Source organism: Phyllobates terribilis, unplaced genomic scaffold (assembly GCF_046119375.1).
Source record: "Phyllobates terribilis strain yellow unplaced genomic scaffold, ASM4611937v1 Scaffold_12__6_contigs__length_324123572, whole genome shotgun sequence".
Lineage (NCBI taxonomy): Eukaryota > Metazoa > Chordata > Amphibia > Anura > Dendrobatidae > Phyllobates > Phyllobates terribilis.
This window is the reverse complement of record NW_027362772.1, coordinates 285,270,186-285,283,519: the sequence shown is the minus strand read 5'-3', so window position 1 is coordinate 285,283,519 and position 13,334 is coordinate 285,270,186. Positions and strand designations below refer to the sequence as shown.

The 13,334-nt window shown below is 55.2% G+C and overlaps 1 pseudogene; it reads right to left on the bottom strand.

Annotated features, from left to right (window-relative positions):
- Positions 1–13,122, bottom strand: part of LOC141171805 (uncharacterized) — a 179,116-nt pseudogene extending 165,994 nt beyond the window's left edge.
- Between the last annotated feature and the right edge of the window lie 212 nt (positions 13,123–13,334).

Below are 13,334 nucleotides of genomic sequence, written 5' to 3'. Positions count from 1 at the left end.
TCCTTCTCCTCAGACTGTCTTCTCTGACTGGACACCCTATCTCAAGATGGCTCCCCTTTTTATACACCTACTGAAGTGCTACCCTAAACTACTTCCTCCACCCACACCCACTACATGGTTCCACCCTCCAGCCAGGGACCAGGGACTGTGCTCTCCCTTAGGAGCAATCTCGCCCTTTCCTCTGAAGTGGAGTGTAATGGATGCAAGAGTGTGGGTCCTGGGTACTACTCCATCCTTACCTGAGAGTGGGATACCACACCGCTGGATGAGATGCGGTACCTCGGTGGCGACTGAACCCGCAGGGGTGCCACATACCCCCCTGGTAAAACACAGCTTGTCCGCGGGCTGGAACAGAGTAAAAACAAGGTATTTTATGTAACATACCTGTCGGCGTTCTTGCATAGGGCACCATCTCCCACTATGCAAGATCCAAACTTGATCATCAGTCCAGTCTGCTAGCCTGGCTTCTTTCCATGCTGTCTGCTTGCCTCTGTTCTGGCTGCTTAGGGCAGCGCCCGGTCACTTCCTGTTTCTTGTAGCTGCTGTGGGCACACCCCTAATACGTCCTCAGCCTATTGCTGTCAGTCATTGGATATTTAAACCAGCTTCACATACTAGCTGGTGCCTGAGCGACTTTAACATTCAGTGTGCTCCTTGACTCTGAATGTGCCAGGTCCTGTTCTGTTTTTCCCTGCCTGTTCGCCATCCAGGAGGCTGTATTCCCAGGCCTGTCTGAACACACTCCTAGCCTGTTCATTTCTGCCTCTGGGGGCCGTATACCCAGGCTCGTTCCTGTATTTCGCAGCAGCAACAGTTCCTGTCTGAACTGTCTCCTAACCTGTTACTTGTTTTGTCTCTATGTCCGTTTCCTCCCTTTTGCTGCAGTGTCTGAACCAGCTCTTGGCTATACCTAGGCTCGTTCCTGTATTTCGCTGCTGTAACAGTTCCTGTCTGAGCTGTCTCCTAACCAGTTACTTGTTTTGTCTCTATGTCCGTTTCCTCCCTTTTGCTGCAGTGTCTGAACCAGCTCTTGGCTATACCTAGGCTCGTTCCTGTATTTCGTTGCAGTACAGTTCCTGTCTGAACTGTCTCCTAACCTGTTACCTGTTTTGTCCCTATGTCCGTTTCCTCCTTTTATGCTGCAGTGTCTGAAACAGCACTTGGCTATACCTAGGCTCGTTCCTGTATTTCGTTGCAGTACAGTTCCTGTCTGAACTGTCTCCTAACCTGTTACCTGTTTTGTCTCTTTGTCCGTTTCCTCTCTTTTTCTGCAGAGTCTGAACCTGCACCTAACTCCTACTCGTTGTCGCTGTACTTCTGTTTGTGAGTTTGGAGTCCACTCGCTACTTCTTTGCAAGTACCTTGTGTGTATCTGGTTCTGCCTTTCCCTTCCAGTCTGTTCTGTGTGAACAGAGCCCTGTCCCCTCTGCTCTGTCTTTGCTCACCGCTTTGGCGGTTTATCTCTGCTCTGCCTTACTTACCGCTCTGGCGCTCTCTGCCCGCTCTGCTCTGCTTTGTTCACCGCACTTGCGGTTTCGCTCTGCTCAGCCTTGTCCACCGCGACTGCGGTTTTGCTCTGCTCAGCCTTGTCTACCGCACCTGCGGTTTCGCTCTGCTCAGCCTTGTCCACCGCACCTGCGGTTTCGCTCTGTTCAACCTTGTCCACCGCACCTGCGGTTTCGCTCTGCTCAGCCTTTTCCACCGCACCTGCGGTTTCGCTCTGCTCAGCCTTGTCCACCGCACCTGCGGTTTCGCTCTGCTCAGCCTTGTCCTCCGCATCTGCGGTTTCGCTCTGCTCTGCCTTGTCCACCGCATCTGCGGTTTCGCTCTGCTCTGCCTTGTCCACTGCACCTGCGGTTTCGCTCTGCTCAGCCCTGTCCACCGCACCTGCGGTTTCGCTCTGCTCAGCCTTGTCCACCGCACCTGCGGTTTTGCTCTGCTCAGCCTTGTCCACCGCACCTGTGGTTTCGCTCTGCTCAGCCTTGTCCACCGCACCTGCGGTTTCGCTCTGCTCAGCCCTGCCCACCGCACCTGCAGTTTCGCTCTGCTCAGCCCTGTCCACCGCACCTGCGGTTTCGCTCTGCTCAGCCTTGTCCACCGCACCAGCGGTTTCGCTCTGCTCAGCCTTTTCCACCTCACTTGCGGTTTCGCTCTGCTCAGCCTTGTCCACCGCACCTGCGGTTTTGCTCTGCTCAGCCTTGTCCACCGCACCTGTGGTTTCGCTCTGCTCAGCCTTGTCCACCGCACCTGCGGTTTCGCTCTGCTCAGCCCTGCCCACCGCACCTGCAGTTTCGCTCTGCTCAGCCTTGTCCACCGCACCTGCGGTTTCGGTCTGCTCAGCCTTGTCCACCGCACCTGCGGTTTTGCTTTACTCTGCTTGATTACCGCATCTGCGGCTCTGAACCCGTCTCCTAGTCTGTACTGGACCCTACCCAGCCTGTGCTCTAACCTGCCTGTTCCTGTATTCCCCGGTGTGGGTCAACAGCCGTGTCCGGGGTCTGACCTGGAGTCGCACCTGGTCCCTCTGCTCAGTTCCTCCCTGGAGCACTGGCATCGTTAGCCGTCATGCGACCTTGGTCGGATCGGGTAGATACTTAGTTACGCCCCTCCAGGCAATCTCCGGTTCATGGTCCAGTGGGATCACTAAACACACACACGCCAGTCAGTCCGGGCATGTGCATAACAGTTTGCTCAGGCCATGGTTCCCGTTGAGCCCCACGGCCCTTCGCTCTCAGAGACATTTTGAATTGTGTCCAGCGAATACGTGCATTAAAATTAATATATATATTTTTTTTTTCTAGCTTTGGCCCAGACGATGTACGCACCAGTCCAAATGGAGCTTTCTGCACCCGTTCCAGCGGATCCGCCACGGTACTATGGGGATCCTAAACAAAGTCGTGCGTTTGTGGAGCAATGCATGCTGCAGTTCCAGTTCTATGCTCACTATTTTCCTACCGATCGGGTTAAAGTGGGATTTATGATGTCCTACCTAGCGGTTGATGCCTTGAAATGGATCACCCCCCTATGGGAAGCAAGGGATCCTATCGTCTCTGACCTGCAGGCCTTCCTGGTGGCCTTTCTAATGGTCTTCGACGACCCTAATCCTGGGGACTCTGCTGAAGCTGCCCTTCCCAGTGTCCCGGAGCAGCCCCGATGGGTGATTTGTGTGGGTAGCTCACCAGTTCTCATGCCTGAAGAGACTGCTGCCCACCCAGAAACCAGACTGAAGATGGTCCCAAGGCAGGGACTCTCCATCTTTAATGAATCTGGCGATACGTCCATCAAGGCAGAGGATACTCCCAAGTCTCTGCACCCCTCTAACCTGGCGGAGGACCTCCAGTTGCCTCCTGAATCCTCCGGAGTGCTACCTGTTAACGAATGGAGAGAGACTTTCCTACACCCTGTACCGGATACCTCGCCCACTTCATCCAGTGAGCTTGACCAAGTGTACTCCGAAACAGTGGTTACCCCCGAGTCTCTGCACCCCTCCAACCAGGCGGAGGACCTCCAGTTGCCTCCTGAATCCTCCGGGGTGCTACCTGTTAATGAATGGAGAGAGACTTTCCTACACCCTGTATCGGATACCTCGCCCACTTCATCCAGTGAGCTTTACCAAGTGTACTCCAAAGCAGTGGTTACCCCCGAGTCCCTGCACCCCTCCGGCCAGGCGGAAGACCTCCAGTTGTCTCCTGTATTCCCCGGGGTGCTACCTGGTAACAATTGCAGTGAGACTTTCCTACACCCTGTACCTGATACCTCACCCACTTCTTCCTGTGAGCTGGACCAAGTGTTCCCCGAAGCAGTGGTTACCCCCGAGTCTCTGCACCCCTCCAACCAGGCGGAGGACCTCCAGTTGTCTCCCGAGTCCACCGGGGTGCTACCTGTCAGCAAATGGACAGAGACTTTTTTACACCCTGTACCTGGTCCTGTGCCCACTTCATTTAGCAAGCTTGGCAAAATGTACTTCGAAGCAGTAATGACCCCCGAGTCTCCGCACCCCTCTAACTAGGCGGAGGACCTCCTGTTGTCTCCAGAATCCACCGGGGTGTTATCTGATAATAAATGGACAGAGACTTTCCTGTGTGCTCTTCCTGGTACTTCACCCACTTCATCTGTTGCTGAGGATGGATTGATGGGAGGAAGCATCCTAGTTACCAAGTTGATGAGATCAGTTTCGTTTCCTCTAGTGCACAGAAGAGGTAGTCCTCTTGAAGAGAAGGATTGGCCTCCAAATTCTCTGCGGAACACTCTTGGAGGCTTAAAGAAGAGGGGACGTAAAGGGGGGGGTACTGTAACATGCCTGGCGGTGTTCTTGCATATGGCACCATCTCCCACTATGCAAGATCGCAAACTTGATCATCAGTCCAGTCTGCTAGCCTGGCTTCTTTCCATGTTGTCTGCTTGCCTCTGTTCTGGCTGCTTAGGGCGGCGCCCGTTCACTTCCTGTTTCTTGTAGCTGCTGTGGGCACACCCCTAATGCGTCCTCAGCCTATTGCTGTCAGTCATTGGATATTTAAACCAGCTTCACATACTAGCTGGTGCCTAGGCATTGTAACATTGTAGCGTCGGCGTCCCTGCCTCCTGCTAGGCAGGGACGCTGTTCCCCTCACCTCTCCGCTCCGTGCCCGGCGTCCTCCTCCCGCTCTGCTGGCAGCGCGCGCTGCTTCCCGGCCACTGTGCTTAGGGCACGAGCGCTCCCCCTCTCTTAAAGGGGCCGCGCGCGCCGTACTAAGGAGTCCCCGGCCAATGGCCGGAGGACCTCACCATATATAAGGCACCTCCTCCAAAATGGAGGTGCCCGAGCAATGTTGTTGCAAAGCCTTCACTCTGCTTCAGCCCTCAGGTCCCGTTACCAGTTACCAGCCAGTCACCTGCCAGATTCCTGCTTGATACCTGCCTGATATCCGCTTACCTGCTTGCAAGCCTGCGGTCCGACGGTCTGCCTTCCGACACCTGTCAGTCTGTCTATGGACCAGCCTGCCCGCTCACCTGGGAGCGCTCGCCTGCTAGCCTACCTGGAGGCTCTGCCGTCACTTGCCGTGACCACCTGCCTGTCCAGAGACTCTTGCCCGCTCACCTGGGAGCGCTCACCTGCTACCTGCCTGCTAGCCTACCTGGAGGCTCTGCCGTCACTTGCCGTGACCACCTGCCCGTCCAGAGACTCTTGCCCGCTCACCTGGGAGCGCTCACCTGCTACCTGCCTGCTGGCCTACCTGGAGGCTCTGTCGTCACTTGCCGTGACCACCTGCCCGTCCAGAGACTCTTGCCCGCTCACCTGGGAGCGTCCACCTGCTACCTGTCTGCTAGTCTACCCAGAGACTGTCCCTGTCACTTGCTGTGACTACCTGCCCTTCTACCCAGAGACTGTCCCTGTCACTTGCCGTGACTACCTGCCCTTCTACCCAGAGACTGACCCTGTCACTTGCCGTGACTACCTGCCCTTCTACCCAGAGACTGTCCCTGTCACTTGCCGTGACTACCTGCCCGTCTTCCCTGGGAGCCACACGCTTCCTTACAAGGACCGCCCCCTTGTAAAGTTGCTCAGAGGTTCCGCCTCCCAGACCCGTTACAGTTTGCTCGGGCCATTGAACCCGGTGGCACCCAAGCTTCCTCGCTCTCGGACCTATGTCATGAACTGTCCCGGCAGAGGTCCCAACAGGAGTCCATCCTGAGTCACCTGCGGAATGTCAACTCTCGCCTGGACACCCTGACTGCTCCACCAGTAACCACCGCTAGTGTCATGACTCGCAACCCGGCAGCGCCGCTGCCCACCAATACCATGGTATCCTGCCCCGGACCCCGGCTTTCTGCACCTCCTCGCTTCGGAGGCAATCCCGCTCAAGCCCGGGGCTTTATAAACCAGTGCACCCTGCACTTTGAACTCCTGTCCCACCAGTTTATCTCCGACCGGTCCAAAATAGCCTTCATTATGTCCCATCTCACGGGGGAGGCACTGGCTTGGCTAAATCCTCTATGGGAGAGAGGAGACCCCCTAGTGTCCGACCTGCCAGCCTTTCTCACGGCTTTCCGGAAAGTCTTCGACGAACCCGGACGGAAGACCTCATCCGCATCATCTCTGCTACGCCTCCATCAAGGAAATCTCACCGTGGGCCAATATGCCATACGGTTCCGTACCCTTGCTTCGGAGCTGGCCTGGGATAACGACGCCCTGGTGTCTGTCTTTTGGGAGGGTCTGTCCGGCCGTATTAAAGATGAACTCGCCGGTCGGGACATTCCTACCACTCTCGACGACTTAATAACACTTGCCACCCGGATTGACATCCGGTTCCAGGAGCGCGCCAAAGAGGTCACCGTGAGAGGAGGTTTCCACGTCTAGCCCCTACCTTCCAGAAACCTGTCACTTCTCCCGTTACTTTCCAGGCGCACTCACCTGAGCCTATGCAGGTCGACCAGACCAAGATGGTCAAAACCCGTCAAGAGTTACGCCGTGCCGAGGGGAGCTGCTTCTACTGTGGCAGTAAGGAGCACCGAATCCGTTCCTGCCCGGAGAGGTCGGGAAACGCCTGTGTCTAGGATCGCTCAGAGAGGTCGTCCTAGACAAGAGTAAACCCTCTCCATCTCTGTTGCTGTCGGTCTCTATCATCTGCGGGGAGAACCGTTATTTTGAACTAGCCCAACTTGACTCTGGAGCTGCCGGAAATCTCATTTCTCAGTCTCTGGTAGAGAAATACCGCATTCCCACCAAACCTCTAGCTGTACCCTTATCTGTCGCTGCCGTGGATGGGGGCCTCTTACCACATCCCATCCAACTCATCACCGAATCCATAACCCTGCAGGTGGGAATGCTGCACTCTGAGAGCATCTTCTTTCATGTTCTGCCTGGACTCTCTCACGCCCGCTTATTAGGCCTACCTTGGCTTCAGAGACATGCACCCGTGCTTGATTGGCAGACCGGAGAAGTCCTTCGCTGGGGACAGGACTGCCATAAGACTTGTTTAGTTCCCGTCCATCCTGTCCGGCCTTCTCCTACTCCAGCCAATCTACCTGGTCTTCCGGCTCCTTATTGGTCGTATGCGGACGTCTTTAATAAAAAGGAGGCAGAGACATTACCCCCTCATAGACCATATGACTGCCCAATCGACCTGATGCCCGGCGCTACTCCTCCCCGTGGGCGCATTTACCCTTTGTCCGCTGCTAAGACCTGATCAATGTCAGAATATATTGAGGAGAATCTGGCCCGGAGATTCATCCGGAAATCTACTTCCCCGGCGGGAGCAGACTTCTTCTTCGTCAAAAAGAAGGACGGCTCACTCCGTCCCTGTATAGACTATAGAGGCCTTAACCAGATCACAGTGAAGAATAAATACCCCCTTCCGCTCATTCCAGAATTATTTGACCGTCTGAGGGGGGCTAGAATCTTCACCAAGCTGGAACTCCGTGGGGCGTATAACCTGGTCCGTATCCGTCAGGGGATGAATGGAAGACGGCATTCAACACCCGGGACGGCCACTATGAATACCTGGTAATGCCCTTCGGTCTCTGTAACGCTCCCGCCGTCTTTCAAGAGTTGGTCAATGACATCTTCCGGGACCTTCTCTACTCCTGCGTAGCGGTGTACCTGGACGACATCTTGGTCTTCTCTCCGGATCTCCCCACACACCGGAGGGATGTTCGTCAGGTTCTGCTCAGGCTCAGGCAGAACCACCTCTACGCTAAATATGAGAAGTGCCTCTTTGAGCAGACCTCGGTTCCGTTTTTGGGCTACATAATTTCTCAGACCGGCCTACGAATGGATCCTGAGAAACTGTCTGCCATCGAAAAGTGGCCTCGACCAGAGGGGTTGAAGGCTATTCAGCGATTCCTGAGCTTCGCCAACTACTACCGCCTCTTCATACCGCACTTCTCTTCCCGGACTGCCCCAATCTCTGCGCTCACCCATAAGGGCACTAATCCCAGAGAATGGCCGCCCGAAGCAGAGGAAGCCTTTCTTTCCTTAAAACAGGCTTTCTCTTCCGCCCCGGTGCTGCATCGCCCGGACGGCAACAAGCAATTCTTCCTGGAAGTTGACGCCTCCTCCTCTGGAGCCGGAGCGGTACTTACCCAAAAATCGTCTTCCGGGAGAATGGTAACTTGCGGCTTCTTCTCCAAACTCTTCTCCTCTTCCGAGCGCAACTATTCTATAGGAGACCGAGAGTTATTGGCCATTAAGCTGGCATTGGAGGAGTGGCGTTACTTGCTCGAGGGGGCTCTTCACCCGGTAATAATTTACATGGACCACAAGAACTTGGCTTACCTCCAGAGTGCCCAGAGACTTAACCCGCGCCAAGCCCGGTGGTCCTTGTTTTTTGCTCGCTTTGATTTTGTTCTTCATTTTCGCCCGGCTGACAAAAACATCAAAGCTGACGCCTTGTCCCGATCCTTCCTGGTGTCTGATCTTGAGGAGGAACCTAAACACATCATCGATCCCGCCAGAGTAATGCAGGTGGCCCCCGTGAGTCTAAACCGTCTCCCTCCCGGTAAGACGTTCATAACGGTACCTGATCGGGAGAAGATCCTTCACTGGGGTCACTCGTCTAAGCTAGCTGGCCACGCCGGTCAGAAAAAGACACTCCAGCTTATCACCTGGCACTACTGGTGGCCTACCCTGCACAAGGACGTAATAGACTTTGTTTCTGCCTGTGTGTCCTGCGCCCGCAACAAGGTTCCGAGACACCTGCCAGCCGGTCGCCTCCTTCCTCTTCCAGTACCTGCTGCCCCCTGGCAGCATATAGCTATGGACTTCATAACAGATCTCCCTGTCTCTGCCGGTTGTACGGTCATTTGGGTGGTCGCTGACCGCTTTTCCAAAATGGCTCATTTCATTCCCCTGCCAGGCCTCCCGTCTGCACCCGAGCTGGCTAAAGACTTTATCCGCCACATCTTCCGTCTCCATGGCCTGCCCCTCCACATCGTGTCGGATCGTGGGGTTCAGTTCACCTCACGCTTCTGGAGAGCCACATGTAAGCTGCTAGACGTCACCCTGGACTTCTCCTCCGCATACCACCCACAGTCCAATGGTCAAGTGGAGCGGATCAATCAGATCCTGACCAGTTACCTCTGGCACTTCGTTAATGTCCACCATTCAGACTGGGTGGATCTCCTGCCATGGGCCGAATTCTCTTACAATAATCACGAGAGCGAATCTTCCTCCAAATCCCCATTTTTTGTAGTCTTCGGTCAGCATCCTCGCATCCCATTTCCCGTCTCCACCTCGGTGGACAATCCGGCTGTGGAATCTCTCGTTAGCAGATTTTCCTCCATTTGGGAGAGTACCCGATCGGCACTCCTTCAGTCGTCCGAGCGGATGAAAAAACACACTGACAAAAAAACGCCTGGATCCTCCACAATTCCGTCCTGGAGATAGAGTCTGGCTCTCGTCCAAGTATGTCCGGCTCAAGGTTCCTTCCTACAAGTTAGGGCCTCGGTTCATCGGCCCACTGGAGGTTATCAAACAGATCAACCCGGTGGCCTATAAATTGAAACTCCCGGCCAACTTGCGGATCCCTAATTCCTTCCATGTATCTCTCCTCAAACCCGTGGTATTGAACTCTTTTTCCAAGTCTACAGGTACGCCTCCTGCTCCGGTTTCCGCTGAAAACGAGTTTGAGGTAGAGAACATTCTGGCCACCAAAAGAGTAAGAGGAAAGACCTTTTTTCTAGTGGATTGGAAGGGGTTTGGTCCTGAGGAGAGAACTTGGGAGCCCCGGGAGAACATCCATGCCCCTCTCATCCTTGATAAATTTCTGTCTGGCCTAAAAAAGCGGGGGCCTAAAGGGGGGGGTACTGTAGCGTTGGCGTCCCTGCCTCCTGCTAGGCAGGGACGCTGTTCCCCTCACCTCTCCGCTCCGTGCCCGGCGTCCTACTCCCGCTCTGCTGGCAGCGCGCGCTGCTTCCCGGCCACTGTGCTTAGGGCGCGCGCGCTCCCCCTCTCTTAAAGGGGCCGCGTGCGCCGTCCTAAGGAGTCCCCGGCCAATGGCCGGAGGACTTCACCATATATAAGGCACTTCCTCCAAAATGGAGGTGCCCGAGCAATGTTGTTGCAAAGCCTTCACTCTGCTTCAGCCCTCAGGTCCCGTTACCAGTTACCTGCCAGTCACCTGCCAGATTCCTGCTTGATACCTGCCTGATATCCGCTTACCTGCTTGCAAGCCTGCGGTCCGACGGTCTGCCTTCCGACACCTGTCAGTCTGTCTATGGACCAGCCTGCCCGCTCACCTGGGAGCGCTCACCTTCTACCTGCCTGCTAGCCTACCTGGAGGCTCTGCCGTTACTTGCCGTGACCACCTGCCTGTCCAGAGACTCTTGCCCGCTCACCTGGGAGCGCTCACCAGCTACCTGCCTGCTAGCCTACCTGGAGGCTCTGTCGTCACTTGCCGTGACCACCTGCCCTTCCAGAGACTCTTGCCCGCTCACCTGGGAGCGTCCACCTGCTACCTGACTGCTAGTCTACCCAGAGACTGTCCCTGTCACTTGCTGTGACTACCTGCCCTTCTACCCAGAGACTGTCCCTGTCACTTGCCGTGACTACCTGCCCTTCTACCCAGAGACTGTCCCTGTCACTTGTTTTGTCTCTATGTCCGTTTCCTCCCTTTTGCTGCAGTGTCTGAACCAGCACTTGGCTATACCTAGGCTCGTTCCTGTATTTCGTTGCAGTACAGTTCCTGTCTGAACTGTCTCCTAACCTGTTACTTGTTTTGTCTCTTTGTCCGTTTCCTCTCTTTTTCTGCAGAGTCTGAACCTGAACCTAACTCCTACTCGTTGTCGCTGTACTTCTGTTTGTGAGTTTGGAGTCCACTTGATACTTCTTTGCAAGTACCTTGTGTGTATCTGGTTCTGCCTTTCCCTTCCAGTCTGTTCCATGTGAACAAAGCCCTGTCCCCTCTGCTCTGTCTTTGCTCACCGCTTTGGCGGTTTATCTCTGCTCTACCTTACTTACCGCTCTGGCGGTTTCTGCCCGCTCTGCTCTGCTTTGTTCACCGCACTTGCGGTTTCGCTCTGCTCTGCCTTGTCCACCGCGCCTGCGGTTTTGCTCTGCTCAGCCTTGTCCACCGCACCTGCGGTTTCGCTCTGCTCAGCCTTGTCCTCCGCATCTGCGGTTTCACTCTGCTCTGCCTTGTCCACCACATCTGCGGTTTCGCTCTGCTCAGCCTTGTCCACCGCACCTGCGGTTTCGCTCTGCTCAGCCCTGTCCACCGCACCTGCGGTTTCGCTCTGCTCAGCCCTGTCCACCGCACCTGTGGTTTCGCTCTGCTCAGCCTTGTCCACCGCACCTGCGGTTTCGCTTTACTCTGCTTGATTACCGCATCTGCGGCTCTGAACCCATCTCCTAGTCTGTACTGGACCCTACCCAGCCTGTGCTCTAACCTGCCTGTTCCTGTATTCCCCGGTGTGGGTCAACAGCCGTGTCGAGGGTCTGACCTGGAGTCGCACCTGGTCCCTCTGCTCGGTTCCTCCCTGGTGCACTGGCGTCGTTAGCCGTCGTGCGACCTTGGTCGGATCGGGTAGATACTTAGTTACGCCCCTCCAGGCACTCTCCGGTTCATGGTCCAGTGGGATCACTAAACACGCACACGCCAGTCAGTCCGGGCGTGTGCATAACATTTTAGACATACAAAATTTTTTTAGAATGCATTCACATAGAAGAATAATCAAAACTTTTTCTTCCCTTTATGGGAGGAACATTTTCTTGAATGCTACGTGTTTCCTTATCAAGACATTATAAAACTTTCTTCCATAAAACTTTCTTCATATATATCAAACATTTTTCACATAAAACAATTTTCTTAAAGCTACAGTGAGATCCATAACCGGGTGTCCATCTCACTGAAGAAGGTGCAATTTGAGCAACATGAGCGACCCCGTCGGAAAACCCTCAACGTAGGCCCTGGGCGTGGCTGCAGGGCATTTGTGATCCTGCTGCTGGACCACGTCTTCGGCCACGCCAAACGGGTTTTTGTTCTGTGATCTATATAAAACCAATAAGAAGCATCTTAAGAAGTGCAAACTATTTACAGTAAAAGTTTTTAGCTGCTCACAGTCCTCAGCCTGTCAATTCTCATACCCTTACCGGGTAACTAAGTAAACACACAAACTTTTTCAGTTCACTTTACCAATGCTGTACCCTTCCGGGTAACTATATACAGTTTCTTCAAACGGATAGCTCAATAGTGGTGCTCCCTCCTGGGAGACACCTGTTCTCTGTAGGCTGGCCCAGCCGAGTCGTCAGCCTCGAACTGCAGGGGTATATCCTCCTCCCCCTCCACTACTCTGTGTACATGGAGGGCATACCAGCCCCGCTGTCCTCTGTGCCGGGTATAGGTGACTCGGTCACCAGGGTACAGATCCCGCTCTGGATGTCCCTGCTGTAAATGGGACTCCACGTCCCGCCGATTCACAAAGAGGTCTGTGCCAAGTTGTGATTCCCGGATGAAGCCCCATCCTCCATCCAGGTCAAACTTGACGACGACCCCTTCTACCCGTGGGTCAGGCGTGGCAGGCTTGGCTTTGCGGGCCCTGGTCTTTTCATCCATGTTGCGGGCCTCCATTCTCTCCCAGCGCACCTGCCGGGTGCGCCGCTCCTTCTCCAGCTGAAGCAGTTCCCGCCGGCAATGCTCCTCTCGGCGTGCGGCCTCCTTTTGGGTCTCCTGAGGAAAACCCATCAGGTCACCCCGCAGGGTTATCCGAATGGAATTGGTCGCCCTCTTCCCTCTGGGCAACCGAGGGTGTGGGAGCGGGCAGTAAAGGGAGGCTCTGGTCTTCAACCTCCGTGGACCAATCCCATACTCCGCGGCCGTACACCCATTCGGGTGTGGGGGCAGGTGGCTCCTGCTGGGGGCCTAGGAGCAGGTCGGCGTCGTGAGAGCCCGGGGACGGAGGTTCTTGCAGGAGGACCAGAAGCGGATCAGCGCTAGCAGCGTCCGGGACAGGGATATCACACCTACCTGATCCCTCGATCGCTTCAGCTCGGCCCGACACCTCCTGGTCTGGGAGCAGCTCCGCCAGGGCTGGGGCGCTGCCGGTCACATGCAGCGCAGACTGCTGCTGGGTCAGCATCTTTTCCAGGAGCTCGGCTCTCCAGATGGCGACAGCAGCTAGCTGGGCCTTCTCCATTCTCCTGCCCATTTCTTGCACCTCATCTCAGAGGAACCCCATGTCCTCCAGGGACAGCTTCATTAATATCCCCTCCAGAGTGAGGGTTGATGCACTTGGCTGCAGGCCACAGCCCGGAGTCTGAGGCTGATCTCCGAGCATCTTGCCTGTCGGGTGCCGTCTGGCTGCTCTGCAGGAGACCCTGCCCTGTCTCCAAGGTTTCTTCTCTCCTCTCACTTTTCTGG